Source organism: Aplidium turbinatum, chromosome 17 (assembly GCF_918807975.1).
Source record: "Aplidium turbinatum chromosome 17, kaAplTurb1.1, whole genome shotgun sequence".
NCBI classification, from domain to species: domain Eukaryota; kingdom Metazoa; phylum Chordata; class Ascidiacea; order Aplousobranchia; family Polyclinidae; genus Aplidium; species Aplidium turbinatum.
This window is the reverse complement of record NC_137488.1, coordinates 12,909,902-12,929,019: the sequence shown is the minus strand read 5'-3', so window position 1 is coordinate 12,929,019 and position 19,118 is coordinate 12,909,902. Positions and strand designations below refer to the sequence as shown.

Here is a 19,118-nt window from a genome sequence, read left to right as displayed (position 1 = left end):
ATACACGCTTAACTGGTTAAAAAAAAGTGGCTGCTTGGCAGAATAAAATAGCCGCAGAAGCCATCTTGCCTGGAATATGATCAACATTGCTTTGCTCTTAACTTATTCCAACCAAGACTTTTGAACTGGGAGTTCATTATATTCTAACCTTCAAGAAAGCGAATTACGTAAGAGCTACAAAATAAAAACTAATCAAACCATCATGGTTTGCTAGACCTACTTTTAATTCATGCATTATATAAACCACTTGAATTATTGTACGCTGTTGCAGTAAGCTGAAGTGTAAACTACCTTTATGTGCAAAAATTTACGAACAAACAATGTCTTTTAATTGGAATAATATTTATTATTTTATATTAACTATAGATGGCCTGATAACTCAAGTGAGTTGACTACAATAAGTCTACATTTGAAGCTTGTTTTGGCATTTTACTTTTTCAATCAAACTACTAGTTGAGAAGGATTTTTTCACAATTTGTTGTTTAGAAAAGCAAATAATTTAATGTCTACGTATATAATGATGCTGTGAGCACGGATGTGAAAGTCGGTATTGAAAGCTTCGATAGATTCATGCCTCAAATAAGAACAGAGTAGGCCTAATCAGATTCTCAAGGACTCATAGAACAACGACGCGATCAAATCCATCTGCAATCTTCTTATAATTAATTAGTTTAGCTTTCATTATTTTGCGTACAGTGGTCAATGACGCACTGATGAGTGAACAAATCAAATTTTTTTCTCAATTTCAAGCGATAGGTTGTCTTAGAAGTAGCCTACCGTGCAGTAAACTGCTTTATAAAAGTAGTTGAATTGAAGATATTTAAAAAAAATCTAACAATGTAGCCGAATGTGTATCACTGGGCCGTTGAAAAAATAAGTTTGGGACTGTTGCTATTGAGAGGCCCGGACTTAGTACCTTTGACACGGTTAAGTGGGTACCTTTGAACCTAGGCCTGGGATGATTTTAGGGGCCCATTACCTTCTTAAAGAGCCTGGTACCTTTAAGAAACTACAGCGTCTTCTTACACAAGACACTTAATGGCAAGCCAAACTTAGGGGAGCAGCCGACTCGAAGACTATATGTCACTTCGCTGCTTCCTGTCGTCTGTTGTATCTCATCTGTGATCGCAGTGTAGCCTACTGTATATTATCGCAATGGGCGCAAATTAAAGCATGATTATTATTATTAGATATAGGCCTACCGTATAGTGCGTTTTACTTACAGTGTCTTAATTTGGAACCCGAGAATCTCATTGGTACCTCAACGACCTTTCCGAGACCCTTAAACAAGGCACCTCTGAAAATACGTTTCCTCAAGGAAGAGGAAATTGGTTATGCGTTTATAAGGAAAAGAAGTGTATTTTTTCATTAAGCAATCGTCCTTAAAAAAAAGAATCAGAAATAGATGCAAAAGTGGCACAGCTAAATTAAAACCCAAAAAATACACGTGTTTTCTTGCAATTTATAAACCTTTGGAAAGACCCCGGCCCTTAAAATCACACCGGGTTCGAAAATATCCTTAGACCTCTTGATAACGCCATTGCGTGTTACTTTCATATAAAAAATTTCGCTACAATCGCAAACATTCAGACAAATAAAAAAAAAGGTTCAGTTTCATCAGCAGAGCTGTGTAGTCAGATAGTGAGCTAATTATCTGACTACGTCATCTAGCTTTTTGATTTTTAGCAACATTGCAACAGACAGAACACAAGCAACTTTTAACAGAAGCTGTACGCAGTAAAGCAAAGATATTTTTTGACTAAAATATTATCAAAAACCTCCACTTGTGCTTGTAAAGTTCATCAGGTCCAACATCGATCCAACACTGGAAAAGCGAATTACTTTAGCGATTACACGTCACCTGCAACTCCTGTGGGAAATTTAAAAAGTGATCAGCTTACAGGCAAAGAGCTTATCCGCTGCAGCCACCACTCACCTTGTCTTTTTGTTTGTTGCAAACATCTTTGTATGAAATTAGCGATAAAGGTACAACCTTTTCCAGTGCTTATAAAGAATTTGAGGAAGGCAGCAGGCATCATAAGGGCATGCAAAATTTAGTATAAAGACATTTCATTGACAGGCAATGAATAGAGTAAAAAGCATTTTCATTCCAAAACTAATAAGGAAAATCGTAGATTTATTAAGCTAGAAGAATAGAATTACACTTTGATGAAATTCTAGCATTTCATTAGGCTAATATACTGTATTATGTGTTAATTCACCCCCTTTCTTTTAGACAAGAAATTAATGTTTAAAAGCTGTTAGAATTTATTAAAAAAGTGAAATGAGCTCGTTATTACAATTCTTACCGAGGCTGTAAACTAAACTTTATTTTTTATTTATCGAAAAAAATATTATTTTTCATTTTCGTAATTTGTTTGTACGTATGTACAGTAGCCTACTATGATTTCTCAAACACTCATCATGTCTTTTCATCTTGCCGAAGGTGGAGGCAATAAAACGCCACGTTTTTCTGCTTTCAAAGATGTTTTCATTGCGTGTTGTAGTCAAATTCTGTCTGGTCTTGATCATTAGTCCAAATTCTTGTTGGTCTGCCCCCTATTTCGTTTTCGATTTGTTTTTTCATTCATTCATTTGTAGTAGACACTCTGCGAGACGTTTGAAAATTTATACAATGGTTGTGATGATATCCTAATTCACAATGGTCAGTAGTCATTGGTCATTGGTTTGTATTGCTTCAATACCAATTATGAGTTGTGTTTAACATTTGAGGTAAGACCATAAGGTTCATAGCTGTAGTACAGTGACGGGCGATTGATTGAGTGATTGAGTGCAGCGATTGGAGCAATCGCACCCACCCACCCTAAAGCCCAGAAAAGTATATTCAAAGGTATTTGTAATATCGGATTAATGTAGACCTGCACATCATTGTGTTTTGTTGAAACCCCTTCCCAAGGCTATTTGCTGGATAAGCTCCCTGCTGTAGTGTCTACGGTTGAAAAAACCTGCATAATATTTTGTAACTGTTTTCCAACAGGTACCATCGATGTAAAATAGTGTCTACAAATAGACTTGATGTCTGGCGAATCTTAAATCATTTGTTTAGTTGTTTAGCATTGTGCTATCTTGTTAAATATAAGGTTGTAAACTGGTGCACCAAATCCCTTGTTAGAAAAACGATTATTACTCTATTGTCACTTTTCATTCAACACTATTACAGCAAACATGCTTAGTTTACATAATAATAATAACTTATATTTATAAACTATACGTAATGTAAAAACACGCTTATTCAATAAAGTAATGTTTGTTAAATTATGTTTCAACTTACGAAAGCTTCCTCATCGTAAAAGAGTTTTATCAATGATATTACAGTATCTAAATGTAGCAGGCTTACAGTAATAACTATTCTGTAGCAATGAAAATACTCATGAAACAACCAACGATGATACGGTAGCGAAAGCGTTAATAAAATAATAAGCTATTCAACTTATTTACATGTAGCTTACTTTTCTGATAAAGTAGCCTATTGATATTAGCTTACGTCCAACTACATGTCTTTTCATGTTTTTAAATTTTTCTTAGGCCGAGCTTACCAGAGCTGTGGTAAAGAAGCAGCTCTTTATCTTTTACTCTGCTGTACAAACAAATTACATTCCATTGTATTAATGATGAACTTTCCTATAAACACTTTCTCATCTTTCAAGTCCCTAGTTGAAAACAATGTCACTTCAACGGAGAATCGTAAGTAAGTACAGTGGCATTGCGAGGGATTGCTTACTCGGCTTGTTTAACGTAGCATAAGTTGTATTTGGATGTCCTGTGAAACATTATGTGCTAAATTGAATCTAAACTTTAAAGTCCACTTAAATCATGAATTGTTTTCATTGCCTTATGTTTCTAATATGCTTTATTTTTTCACAATTTGATCAGCGAAATTTTTTGAAGCCCAAAATTTTTGTTTATAAGGACACCAGAATAACCGTCCCGTCTTTGGCCTCCGTCAATAGAGACATTCTAAAGACTGTCTCACCAATGCATTCCAACGTAGGCTAACTCGTACAATTTTATGAAATATGCAAAATGCAGAAAGTATGGAAACACCTGTCGTTTGTAACACTTCTGCATTTGTATCTACGCATGGCTGATTTTGAAATGCAATGTAATAATAATTTATTTGCATCAGACAAAGCTGTCCATATCCAAAACAAAACAACAAAATAATACACAAACTGCAAATGCACAAACAACGAACAACAACAACGAAATAACATAAAAAAATAACAAAATAATACACAAACTGCAAATGCACAAAATCTCAATAAATAGGCTAGGCCTATCTACTGTTACAAGTTTACAGACAATGGTACGGTAGCGTTACAAGTTAGAAGAACTGAAAGTATTGAGAACGATAAAAACAATCAGATGACATGGCAGCCATCAAAACTAGATAATAGCATACATAGAATTATTATAATGAAGACGGTAATTTGATATACGATGGCAATCAGACCTCATCAGGGAGGCAACAATAGAGTTAGACGATATTTCGCATCTTCCAACAAAAGAAAAAACATATTTACGAAGTAATGCATCAAATGTTATGATGTTACACAAGACTTGATGTTCACGTACGCTATAGTGTTTAGGCAAATTGTGTATAATTCTAAACGCATTATTGAAGGCAACACGCAGACGATTAATGTCACGTTGATGATAATTTTCCCACAGATGACATGCATACATTGGAGTACAATAAGAACGGAATAGAACATTTTTAATATCACTGGAGCACTTGTAAAATTTTGATTTTAATTTGTTGGCAGAACAGTAGATTGATCGCACTTGTCGATTTATATCCTTGTCGTCACACATTGCCGTGTCAAGAAAAACACCCAAATATTTGACACTGTCTACGAGCTTGATCTCACTTCCATTGAGTAATAAGTTCTAGTGTAAAAGAACATGTTTTGTTTTGTTTGTTTGTTTGTTTGTTTATCTTTATCGTGCATTGCGGGAAAGCGGACTTGAGCGCTATGCATCGGTGTACGCCTTCCGACGTACACCTGACCCACGCTGCAGCCGACTGCAATGTCTGTTTGAAATTTCAGTTCCTCCAATGCAACCGAACCTGAGGATCATTATCATTACCGTGACTTTACTGTGCACCCAGGCATAACGACATTATTTTCTTGTTTGATTATTCTTGTATTGATTCTCACTTGCGCTTTCAAAGATGAAATATGGGAAAAAATCAGAATGTGTTATAAGGGAAGAAAACGTCAAACTCCTTGTTACGGAACAGATGAAATTACAGAGTCTGGTGATCGTAGATGCTCTCATTCGGAAAGCTCAAGTAAACCACCACTGAAATCATTGGTTTTGCTGTCATCTCTTGATCAAGGTACCAAATTTATACAAACCGATGTGCTGCAAATACACCATCATGAGACAAATGATTTTAACTGTGCATCAGTAAATGTCAATTCATTATAAATGCAACGATTGTCATTTACATCTTTAACCTTCGTTTTCTCTTATGTACTGCAAGAATAGGCTTGCATTTTATTCACAAAGAAACTTCATGACAGAAGCTTGGACCGAGGTATCGTCATCCCATCGCAAGCTTCCTGGCTCCCGATTGAGAACGGATTCCGTGCACGCGTTATACCACCAACCTCCCGAGTTTGCAGCAGCACAGTTTGCATTGTCGCTGCAATTATTACAAATTCTTCAATTTATCGTAAACTCAAAAATAACTTAAATTTAATCGGTCGTTTCAACAATTATAACATTTATGGTCAAAATTAAAAAGGGCTTTATAAAAAAAACAAAAAGAAACTGAACTTAGTTTATGTTGCCTACGTCAATTATTGGTATAAAATAGCCAAGCTGAAAGGACACAAAAGCATACTAATACTAGCCAAATCTATGGATGCATAGTTTACATCACGGCAGTGTTTTAACTATCCTACTTATATCTTTGTAATAAATCAAAAGTTTTGCTCACTGTGCATCGTTATCGCTGTTTTTTGTAGTAAACTGCATATTGTTGTGAATTCTGTCGGGACGAGGGGAGTATATCAAGTCACCACCGGCCGTACCACTGTATCCATCTACGTGTATTCTATACTTGTCGTTCTCACTTGCAATGGTAAATGTGCTGAATAAAACAATATGCTGCGTTACGTTGCAATACAGTAGGCTATGCGATCATCAGGGCCTCTGAGAGAAATTTTCACTAGGGGTACGAAGAGTCATTCCGGGCCCCCCTCTCACTCCGGGCCCCCTTTGTCTTGGGCAAAAAGTGTGATGTTTGCTTAGGCGTATTGCACACCACACAACATTTTACTGGACAATTGGACATCTGTGCGCAATCATAGCATCAGGCTGCAATAAAACTATTATTTTGTGTTGTGGATATCATGTGATCTGTTCCTCGCCAATTTGTGTATCCTGCATTGAATTCGTGTGTCAGTTGTTGATGCTGCTGTACTGCTGTTGAGAGGTGTCGCTTATTGTACATCTTTAATGTAAAATTTTTAAATTCATTTTTTTATTTCTCTTTGATGTAGCTTATAATTATTTCTGAAGAGGACATTATGTGATGTCGAAAACGTTGGATTTAGTAGTTTTTTCATGTTTTTTTTGTGTGTTTAATGTTAAATCCGTTGACGTTACTGAATGTTATATGTAGGCTATCTGGTACAAGCCAAGCTCTCTACCAAGGCTCAAACATAACATCTTGTTAAAACATAATCAAGTTAATCATCTGACCAATCCAAACCTTTCTTCATTAACTTTTGCATTCACCACATGCCCAGCACTAGCAAAGCTGAACGAGAGAAGTCACTTTTTTTTAACTCCGGCTCCGGTCCTGCTCCGAAAGTATGCTCCGGCTCCTGCTCTAACTCCGAAATTCATTTTGAAGTGAAATAAGCGTGAAACTACCTTTGTCAAATAAGTTAGTTTTTAAAAAACACAAAAAAAAACAAAAAAACACCCGGGCTTTTTACCTGGGTTTTCTCAAACCTGCTTTTACTACACTATGCCCCATAGGCGCCGACTTTTCAAAAAACCTTGGGGGGCGAGAAAGGTGATGACGTCATAAACATACCGCTGTTTTACTCCATTAAAATAGTCTTTGATTAGGCTTACTGTCTTGTTTATTGACACCTAGGTCGCCAACCGAATTTATTAGAACCGCTGCTTGAAACGATTAGTTTTACGCATGTAGTACGCCTTGTCGTAAAAATTTTGATATTGTTAGCTCATAATTGGAACAGTTGGAAAACAAGCCGATTTATTTCCTTTTCGTGGGAGTGAATAACAACGACCAAGACAGTGAAGTTATCGAAATAAAACGCAAAAAATCATGATTTTAAGCAGACTGGAAACCCGCCATCAGTTTTATTAACCTCGTTTCGCTCGTTTTGCTAATTGCTTACCTTCAAAGCGCTAACAACGGCGAAGTGTTTTCTTTTCTGTTTTTTATCGAAAGTCTTTACAGTCTTTTATATACTCGAGTATAGGTCGAGATGTTCGCAAGTGACTGTCACCTCAAAAAGACAGGTTCAACTTGTACACGGGACAAGCTATTGTCTCCAGCTCGGCAGTTTTCAAAATAAACGCATTTTTACTGCCGCAAAATCATTGCCGACGTAGATTACGGAGTTTGAAATGGCGTCGTCCTAAGTAAAAGTTTTGGATACGTTTATTTGCAGTGATTCGAACTTAATTTTCAAATTTAATGATTTCTTGTCAATTCTAAACTTTATGCACTTGTTGAGCAATATGCTAAGCTCACCAGACAAAACAGAAAGAGGTTTAAGAGATCGATTTGTTTATTTTTGCGTGTAGGATATAATTGTTCTTATTACATAACATGCGATGATCGTTGAAGTCGATGTCAAACCTTAGCGGCCGCATAAAACAATGATGTCAGGTTAGCTCGGTGACAATAGTGGTAAGAGACGTCGTTAATGCAGGCAATATCTGCTACCAAGCCCATTAAACACCTTTTCTTTTATCGGTTTTCGATTTAATTACACATTGCGAACTAAACAATGCGTTCTGTTGAATCACAATTGATCTCACAGCGGGAAGACCTCGTTGAAAATAGCGCTTCTAATTTAGCTGGTTTACTTAATATTGCAGTGAATAGTTACGTGACTATTCCAGCAGCGTAAGTTACTCTACCATCTACTGTGAAATTTCCATATCGTATGAGAAAGCCATGCGATCAGCTGCTGTTTTGCGGTCAAGAGCAACGTAGGCTGTTTTTCTCTTTCGGCATTCTTAAAGTCCGTTTAAATGATCTAAATTTCTTTCGCGAAGTGTTTTACCTTTGAAACACCACTTGTAATAACCATTTTTGTTGCCCCTCGACCATAAGTTTACGGGGGGCGCCGCCCCCCGGCCCCCCCGGAAGTCGGCGCGTATGCTATGCCCCTCCCCCCTAGGACAGGAAAATAACTAAATTTTATGATTTAATTTAGGGTGCTTTTAACAGAACATTTTTGCACGTAAAGCATTAAATTACCACTCTGGGCCCCTAATTTGCTTGCAAAGCACTCGATTACCTTTCTTGGCCCTTTTGCTAGATTACGGGCCCCCCAGGACTATAAAGAATAGGCTAACAACTTTTATGCTTGAAATCAGTCGTTTAGGGTGGTTTTAGCCAAACATTTTTGCGCGTAAACTATAAAACCACAATTTCGGGCCCCCCAACAAACACAGGCCTGGGCCCTCAAGGGTACGCCGTACCCTCCGTACCCCCTTCTCATAGGCCCTGGCGATCATTCATCAAAGTTAGGCTAAAAGGAAGCTTACTCATAACATCGTCATTTTACCTGTATTCAGCAAATTTGTAGCCGCCATCGCTGCTCCATATATCAACTCGGAGTTGACACTCGAGGTTCGCCATCTGAGTGTGCAAATTTTCGAGTCCTGAGAAAACACCAAGTATTTGAATGTAGCCTCTTGCTGATTGGTTAGTTGGTTTGAATCTTCATCCTCTGACCAAGATAGCCTCTGATAAGTAAGTCCTGGTAGTTTCGCGTACTTGCGGAGACTTTAAACCGCTGACGCAGGCTCGGTTACCGAGATTGACAGAGTGAAGTTTTCGATTTGTTAAAATGTTCTAGTCTATGAATTATTCCATCCACAAGATGCCTACGAATGAAGTCGAGCGCTTAACCACTGAGCTGACTGACGTGGCAGACTTGTTTTATGAATAGGTTTCAAATGTAGATAGCTCATAAAGAAAAATAGCAAAAAAACTTTGCTGTTCGGTCGGCTAGCCCAAACGTTTGTGAAACGCGGTGATTGGTATCAGGCTATAAATGTCGTATTCGACTCTCTGGGTGTGCACTTGAGCAACGCACGTTAAGGACTGCTCTCCATTCAGCGGCATGTAATGGATAAAATAGTTCCCCGGCAACAAGACTTCAACAATCAGAAACCTCATTCTGTCAATCTTGGTGACCGGGCCTGCGCGTCAGTGATTCAAAGCCTCTGCAAGTATGCGAAATTGCTAGGATTAAGCTCTGCCAGAAGCTTTCCCAGTCCGAGGATAAAGATCCAATCAATCAATCAAATCTAACATTGTAATTTACCCAACCAGAAATCTCCGCTTTTGTAGCCAAATCCGTATTTGTAATTTGTCCAACTCTGGTCAAAACTGACCAATGGATTGCTGCCCAAGCGTCTCTGAAATACCTGCAATAAAAGTTGACAATTTTTGTTGTTTTGTCTCTATAACAAACTATGTTAGGCTATAAAAAAATGGATTTGAACACGGCCGAAACTATTTGTGATTAGACCATAAAAACATTTGAAGGTAATCATTGATTTTGAATATAATTATTACTAGTCAATTAGAACTTGTTTTTTGTAAATTTGAGTAGCCTAATTAATTACAACAATAGAATAATTTCGAGTCGCTATTACTTTTTTAATTATTTTATTAAATATTTGAAAAAACGTTATTTCTATTAATTGTGAATCTACCGATAGCCTAATTCATGATAGCTGTTCATACTAAGAACTAAATTTTAAAAGATCTTCGCTTTTTCTTGCTTTAGTTGGCCACGGTCCGAAATGAGTTATAGGCTCCTGTATTTCTCACCGTCCAACCATTATCGCAAAATGCTTCTTGGCGGAACGTAATCTTTGTCTTCCATAAACCAGTGATGTAACACAAGATTCCGGTGATATCAGGGATTTCAGTTCTTGAGTGAAATTAAAATGCGCTATGATTAGTGATCTTGTTTTGTCGTTTAGTTTAAGCTATCGATGTTCATTTTATCAGTGCAATGGTTTTCCACCTTTTTCTCTTAACGAAACTTATATTTTGTTGTCTTCAAAGCAGTTGAGGATCTCCTTACCACTTTTAACACCATTTTGTCGAATCGTAGAGACATAGAAAGGTTTTAGTGTTTATAATATAACCTCTGTTATGAGAACTGACTACCTCTGGTTGGTTGGTTTTAAATCTTTATTTTCGAACTAACAAAGCCTCTGATAGGTTATTCTTGTACGTTTTGCATACTTGTAGAGGCTTTTGACGCGAGGCTGGTTATCGAGATTGGCAGAGTGAAGTTTCCGGTTATTGAAATGTTGTTGCCCAGGAATTATTCCATCCACTGGGTGCTGCTGAATGGAGAGCAGTCCTTAAAAATGCGTTGCTCAAGCGCACACCCCGAAAACCGAACCAGTGCCTCTTGATCTTGAGTCGGACGCCTACCTTTTGAGCTAAGGGCGGATAATGCGTATTTTAAGTTTGAGTTAGTTAAGTTAAAAAAAAGGGTAGACTTTTAAATTTTTATGCTTGTTTTGTTCAAAGTTAATTAGTTCATTTTATCTAAGCACTACGCTTTTGCAGTCTTTTCTCCAGTTGCATGAAGCTGTTGTAGACTAGCCTACTTTGTAATTTATTGTAATACTTCTCTTTAGTGAAATGCAAATGAACAAACAAGCCAAATAATGTAACCTATACACTCTGACAAATTGCAATGCTGAGCAGTGAGCAGTCGCCATTTTAAATCCTGTTGTGTTAACTGGCGGCAGTCGATGTTGTAAGTAGGCTACTGTACCACTATTTCTTTACTAAACATTGATTACGATCACCAACAGCAACTAAAAAGTGAACAATCATGCTTTCGTTAGTGAAACCAGCATCCCGAGTTACCCATGTCACATTACGGTATGACAAGTTTCTGCAAGTCTGCAGGACTCAGAGATTGCAAGTTATTCTACCTACTCTATATAACATGTGTTAAAAACCAGGTCTGTGGAGCAAAAATAATACGACTCCGACTCACGCCAGAATCCCTGGGACTCCAAAACTCAGTCCTGATAGGGCTGTGGAATCGAGAAGAAATATACCATCCCAACTCCTCGATTTATAACTGGCCGACTTTGATTCCGAAAACGCCAAAGCTTCTTCGGCTCCGGCCCAATAGCTTTGTCAAAAAAATCATGTCGATGTTTTAAGTCAACAAGTTTATAATTTTGAAACACCTTTTAAAAATTTACGCTATGCCTTTTTACTTCTTAATTTCAACCCAACTACAATGCAAAAATAAACTAGCCATGCTCGAAGTCGTACAAAAAGTTTTTAACCTTTTCTTTGCTTTCCAAAAAGCATATAATTCCACACCATTTTAAGAGTGCTTATACTCTTTGCAGTATTTAGAAACATTTATTCACCTACAAACTTATCTCTCATTTCTGATTCGAATGAGCCAATAGCACAAGATTCTCCTTGCTCTCCCTTCTGACCAATCCCATCCTCTCCTTTAGCTCCTTTCATTCCAACAGGTCCAGGTTTTCCTGTCCTTCCAACTTCTCCCCTTTCTCCTTTTCTAGCATTTATTTGATCTTCATCGCAAACCATCACCTGCCGGCATTGCTGCAGAGTTCCCCGTTTGACAAAACACATCAATGTGACGAAAAACACAAGTTTAATTGGGATCATCTTCGTGATTTTCATCTGTTCTCAAATGCAAACTTAATTTTTTGCTTATAAAGTACAGTAGCCTATATAAGATTCTGAAGTCGTTTTGCTTTGTTGTTTACAATCATAATTGCAATTTCTGATACCTATGAGAAGGCTGGTATGAAGCTCACGATTCAATTAATTAGGTCATTAAATTAAAAATAAATCTTGTTGAAACACTTCAATTTACGCAAAAGAGGCTACACTGACAAACAAGAAAATCCCTTAAAAACTTGACACTCCCTATACGATGTACCTCTCCAGTCAGGGGCGTTGACAGGGGGGTCTAGGTGGTACTTTTGGACCCGGGCCCGGAATATTTAAGGGGCCCGGATTTAAAAAATTATCCGCGACTTCAAACATTATCAAAATCTTAATATATTCAGATCTAAAGGAATTGCCGTCAGAGGTTAAAACAGCCCTTTCAGCCGTCAGATGGTAAAGTACCGGGCCCCCTTCTGGGTACCGGGCCCACTTCAGCTTTCTGGTGGTAAAATAACCACTTCTGCCACCAAACAGTAAAATAAGAATTTAATCTAGTATATATAGTGATTTCCCTAACCACGAATATTACCCGAAACACGAATTTCAAAACAAACAGACTAATATTTGTTCAAACTCAAAAAATGAAATGGCACAGGTAAGAAGATTACTATTCCTATTTCTGCACTAAAAATTAGACCAAAACCGCTTTTCCGATTGCAGCAATCAGCAAATGTTTGACCTAGGCCCAAACAACTTTCCGAAATCAAATTGAAAACTTTCTGACTGTCTGCAGTGCTGTAAATTCTCTTCTGGTGAGCCTAGAATGACCAGTGAAACATCAATGGAATCGGGAAGTAATACTCTAGCGCCATATGGAAAATAAAAGTTTAAAAAGCAACCGCTAGATAGAGATAGTAAGTTTTACGGTTCAAGAAATTTTAAGATTGCCCAAGATTTGTTAAATGACTATGCTTAAACGACATCAATAAAAGTTTGTACACAACCTTTATATTCATAACTTTGTCGATGAAGGGGGCCCGAAAATAAATTGGTACCGGGCCAAAGAAGTCCTGTCAACGGCCCTGTCTCCAGTCTTTTAGGAAAGCTAATTTCAACCTGTTCCCGACAATTTTGTTCACCAAATCAAACGTCATATAAAAACCGTTATGGTCTACTTAACCTAGCTGGCATCTTACGTCATGGAAATTGCTAGAAAATGTCCAAATATTGCACCATCGGTCGTAAGACCTGATGAAATATTGCATCACTACCTTTGAACACCGGTTTAAATTGCGTGACAATGTCTTTCATTATTGCGTCACAGTTACTGTCTACGTGCATTTGAGATATCGCAAATTATTCTAGTCATTCTTAAAATTGTTTGTTGGAAGTCAGTCGCATATTTTTAACTGTTTGCTTGGTGCTTACTAGCTGGACAAATTTTCCGTCTTTTATCTAAGTAATCTGTTCTGTAGTGACAAGTTTTAGTGGTGTACGGCGTTGCATCCAATTTCGACAGCTTTGAGGCTATTTTTACAGAAATACAATTTTGAAAAGACGTTTCCAAGGAGTGTTTCTTTTTCGGTCATTACATACAGACGAACGGATTCGGGAATCTTATGTTACAATTTTCCCACGAAGAGATTATGGTTTACCGCTGTGACCATAAATAATAAAAGACGTTTTTGTTAGCTGGTAAGCCAAGAAGCACTTGAAGGCATAAATAATAAAAGACGAGTTCTTGTCAGTTGGTAGGTCAAGAAGAAGTTAAAGCAAAATAATAAAAGAAGATCTTGTTGGTTGGTAGTCTACAGAAGCAAAAGAAAATTACAGACATTTCTTTTCAGTTGGTACTGAAGAACTTCAAGTTAAAAATTAAAGGCGTTTCTTTGTTGGTTCTGAAGAAAAAACAACATTGACATTCATTTGAAGAAAAAAGATTAAAGACAATCGATCTGTGCTTGAAGATTCAAGTGAACGAATCCAAGCAAGTTTTGTAGACTTTAGGACTTCATATACCCGTACAGCTACGGTATTGTGCATTTAAATTCTTTTTGTATTTTTACGGTCTTTGCAGTTAAGTTTTTTATAACTTAATTTTGTGTGTTTGTGTAACTTAAATTTTTAATTGTTAAATTTAGCCCCAACATTTAATATGTCTACACTCGGTGGCGACAGGGACTCGACCGCCGTCGACTCGACTGAGTTTAAGCCTGATGGTGTTCTTTGCGGTTGGGCAGGCCATTCTGGGGAGGGACCCAGTAACGATGAGGCTAAGTCAGTTCGAGAGGCCCGGCATCTTAGACGAGATATTTTGACTCAAATTGGGGAACTTTCTGTAGCCCTAGGTTCTTTGAGTGATAAGCAGGAACTGTTAAATTTTTAGATCTAAGTTTTCTACTTTAGAAGAGGAATTACGGCATTTCCATGCTCTTTTGACTAAAATTTTTAACTCTGCAATCTTGGCAGAACTTCGTGATAGGGTAGATCCCGAATTTAACTCGTTAAAAAATAACTTCGAACAAAAAGTAAGTGAGTTCTCAGATATGTTGGATGCTGACATACATCCTGAGGATAGCGCATCAAATATAAGCACTAGGATGTCTAGGAGTTCGTCTCGGATAGTGGCACAAATTAACCTACAGCTAAGACGAGAGGAGCTCCAGATCCAAGCTGAGGCCGAAGCAAGAGCTGCTGAGGCCATCGCAAGAGCTGAGGCCATACGAGCTGAGGCTGCCGCGAGAGCTGAGGCCGACGCGAGAGCTGCTGAGGCCATACGAGCAGAGGCTGCTGCGAGAGCTGAGTCCGACGCGAGAGCTGCTGAAGCCGCACGAGCAGAGGCTGCCGCGAGAGCTGAGGCCGAAGCGAGAGCTGCTGAGGCTGCCGCGAGAGCCGAAGCTAGAGCTGCTGAGTTCGCACTCAAAGACGCTCAGTTGAGGGCTGAACAACGTAAAGAGGTAGTTTTAGCTGAATATCGATCAGAGTTGGGCTCCCGGCGTAGTTCTAAGAAAGGCTCTTCTAGCCATTCCAGAAGTGAACATCAATAGCAATTTAATTTACATAACCTTTTCCAGGCGCCTGTTCAGTCCGTGAGTGGACCAGGGCAATCCACACGTTTTCCAGCTGTTTCAGGAGGTCTCGGGGCCGCGGCTAAGGTTCTTCCGAAGGCTGTAGAGCCAAGGCCTGTGAATTATAACCTAACTCCTCCCCCAGGGCGTACAGGTCACGGGGCCGCTATCAGAAGTAATGTCTTGCCCCCTTCACAGTTTTCTGCGCCGCTAGTTTTTGATCGCCCAACTACACGTAATTTGGGTGATTGTGAGAGGCGTAACGCGTCTCCTGATTTTAACGTTTGTGAGGATCGTGATCGGGCTGTGCATGTGACTGAGCCCCACCAGCCCCTTAAGGGATATAGCTTGTCTTCTCCCGCTAAATCGAGTTCTCAACAGCAGGATTGCTTTTTTGAATACCAAAATAGTAGGACGTTTTTCGATAAGGCGGCCTTGATTGGTTACGATGGTAATAATATGCCATTTGTCTTCTTTAAAAATCGTATTACGGCCTTGATGGCAGCTTCGCTCTTTAAGGGGACTCGTTTGACTTTGTTACAAGCAGTTTGTGTTAGAACAGCTGCGCAAACGATTGCTAATTTGGTTTCCGACACTCCTGGCTTGTCAGAAGAAGACAGGATAGAAATGTCGTTAGCTCGCTTGTCCCAGCGTTTTGGGGTTCGTGGAGGTCTTTTCGCCGAACCGGAAATTAGAAAGTATCGCTATGGTAGCAAATTGACTTCGATCTTTTCCAGTGATTTGAAAGAGTTTAAAGATGAATTGTCGCAGTGTCTGCTTTACGCGTAAGCTTATGGTCAGCGTGACAAATTGGAAGGACGTTTTGTTTTGGATTTGGCTAAGCGACTCCCGTTTGACGCTAAGCAGCGTTATCTTGACTTTTTAGGTGATCAGTATGGTGGTACTGATGAGCCTACTTTTCAGAGTTTGTTTGAATTTGTAGTACGGGAGGAAACGCGCAAGTCGACTGATTTTAGCATTATGCTAATGGGCGATTCTGGTGAGTCGCAGCATTTTAAAAAGTTTGGCAAAGGAAAATTGCCTTCATGTCCGGTTAGGCAGACGTCGGTAAAACCCCATGATAATGTGATTTCAGGAGTTCGCAGTACTCGACTGCTGTTGGCGCACCGCGCGGTGGTGTGGCCAGACGTAGAGACATACCGGCATGTTTTTATTGTTCGTCACGTGGTCAAGTTGAATATCATTTTTTGTCTAATTGTAAAGAATTTTTGCGCTTGACACCTAAAGATCGGAGAGATGTCATTGTGAAAGCTGGCAAATGCTTGAATTGTTTGCGCCAGCATATGGTTAGGGATTGCGTTCATGCAAACAACTGTCGTCAGTGTGGCCCTAACAACGATAGGAAACACTATTTTCTTCTGCATGATTTTTATGTGACGTCACGTGATTCTCTGGACTCGGTCGGTAAAGATGATGCTGGTGCCAGAGTTCCTGTGCGTAATGTTAAGATTGGAAATGTTAAAGCAGCTTTTAACCGCATTACTGCTGCTCGTGTTTCGAATCCAATGACTGGCAAATCGAAGTTGGTGTATTGTCAGCATGATCCTGGTTCGCAGTTGACTTTTGTTTCGAGTGATTTGGTCTGCGAACTTGACGTTAAACCGTATGACAAAGCGTCGTTTAAAATGGATACTCTGGCTGGTCAGAAACCTACTTGTGCTGACCTTGTTAAACTCAACATTCAGTCGTTAGAGACGAATGAACTGTTTTGTGATATAACTTCGGTGGTTAACCCAGCTTGGGCTGACGATGTTAAAACTTTACCACATAAGCAGGATTTAAGTAGTTTCCGTCATTTTCATGACGTGAATATGTTTCATTTGAATGATTGTAGTACTGTAGATGTACTGATTGGCAACGACAACGCTTATTTGATGTGTGCTAAAGAAGAGCGTGTTGGTGAGAATCGTAGTGAACCACATGCTTTGCTCACTCCTCTCGGTTGGTTGGCTTGTGGTGGTAAGTCACCCTTGGATGAAAGCGTTGCAAATGTGTGCAGAGTGCAGACGTCTTCAGAGTCGGATGTCATCTCTGGCTTTCAGCGCAAAATTGAGTCTCGTGATATGGAAATAGCAGACCTGAATAAAGTCATTCAGGATTTGACCTTGCAAAATGAAACCTGTGAATTGTCTCGCAATGATATTTTGGCTAGAGAACTTGTCGAACCGAATATTGAGTTGAAAGATGGTCGATTTGAGATACCTGTACCGTTGAAGGAAGATATTGATTTACCTAACAATTTTGTGTTGGCGTCAGACAGAGCTGCTGCTTTAAGGAAGAAGGCTTTAAAACAACGTGAACTTCGTGATTTCCTTACTGACACCATGAAGGATCTTAAAGCTAATGGCTATATTGAGCGTGCTGGTGAAGCAGGAAATGTAAAGGGATTTGAATGGTATTTACCTTACTTTGTTACGTCACAATTAAAAAAGCGCATTGTTTACGATGGAAAGTCTGAATTTCGAGGAACTTGTGTTAATGATGTAATGTTTTCTGGTCCTGACTTGTTAAACCCTCTGGCAGATCTCTTGGCTAGATTTCGGCTTGAAAGGTTTGGTTTCATGGCCGATGTGATTAAATACTTTTTTCACATTTTGGACTCTTCAATACGTAAGCCCAATTTCATTGAACTGCTTACGTACACCAGCAGTGCCGTTCGGATCGTGAACGAACGCCCTTTGGTACCTTTGAGTGACGACCCTAGGGATTTTACTGTCATCACCCCTGCCTCACTTTTGACCTCATACTTAGACCCATACTGTGCTGTCGGGAAACCACATGACCGTGTCCAATTAAGAAGGGATTATCGGTTCAATTTGTCACGTTCTCAGCAGTTTTGGAGTACATGGATCGATTTTTACTTGCCAGGGCTTCAGGGCCGGAAAAAATGGTTAAAAATGGCCGAGAATTTGGAGCCTGGTCAACTTGTAGTGGTAGGTTCTCTCCAAGACATTAGTAAACGTGGGAAGTATCAACTTGGGAGGGTGCATGAGGTAGTTCCACAAATTAGGAAAGGGAAGCCTGTGGTTCGTAGAGCTAAAGTTGCCGTCTGCAACTATGATGAGAGTACGGGGAAAGTGAAAGTAGACTACGTGTTGAGGGATATTTCGTGCCTCGCCCCCGTAAAGAACACTTAAGTGTTAGGGTTTGAGCCTGGTTTTGTCTGCGGTGGCCGACACTTGTCTGAGCCCAGAACAGTCGGTTATTATCGCAACCATTGTATATAGCGTCATTTTAGCGTGTACCTATGGTACCAATTTCATGTATCGTCGTGTATTATTCGTATTGTTGTTCATTCTTTGCATGCCCTTTGTATTTACGTATTAACTTAAACGTGAGTGATTCAAACAATTTGTGTATTGTGTGTTTTTATTCATTGGCTCACAATTGTCGTCAATTCTTTTTTAGTTATGCCATGCTAGACTGTCATAACTAGGGGCCGCTATGTTCCCGACAATTTTGTTCACCAAATCAAACGTCATATAAAAACCGTTATGGTCTACTTAACCTAGCTGGCATCTTACGTCATGGAAATTGCTAGAAAATGTCCAAATATTGCACCATCGGTCGTAAGACCTGATGAAATATTGCATCACTACCTTTGAACACCGGTTTAAATTGCGTGACAATGTCTTTCATTATTGCGTCACAGTTACTGTCTGCGTGCATTTGAGAAATCGCAAATTATTCTAGTCATTCTTAAAATTGTTTGTTGGAAGTCAGTCGCATATTTTTAACTGTTTGCTTGGTGCTTACTAGCTGGACAAATTTTCCGTCTTTTATCTAAGTAATCTGTTCTGTAGTGACAAGTTTTAGTGGTGTACGGCGTTGCATCCAATTTCGACAGCTTTGAGGCTATTTTTACAGAAATACAATTTTGAAAAGACGTTTCGAAGGAGTGTTTCTTTTTCGGTCATTACATACAGACGAACGGATTCGGGAATCTTATGTTACAATTTTCCCACGAAGAGATTATGGTTTACCGCTGTGACCACAACCTCATCACAATGTGATTTCCTGGAGAAACCAAAGCTTCAACTCGTCCGACCATAGTCCTACTTAGTTTATGAAGTGACGCACAA

The 19,118-nt window shown here is 39.0% G+C and overlaps 1 pseudogene; it reads right to left on the bottom strand.

Annotated features, from left to right (window-relative positions):
* Positions 1-5,526: 5,526 nt before the first annotated feature.
* LOC145786203 (angiopoietin-related protein 7-like) lies at positions 5,527-11,905 on the bottom strand (annotated as a pseudogene).
* Between the last annotated feature and the right edge of the window lie 7,213 nt (positions 11,906-19,118).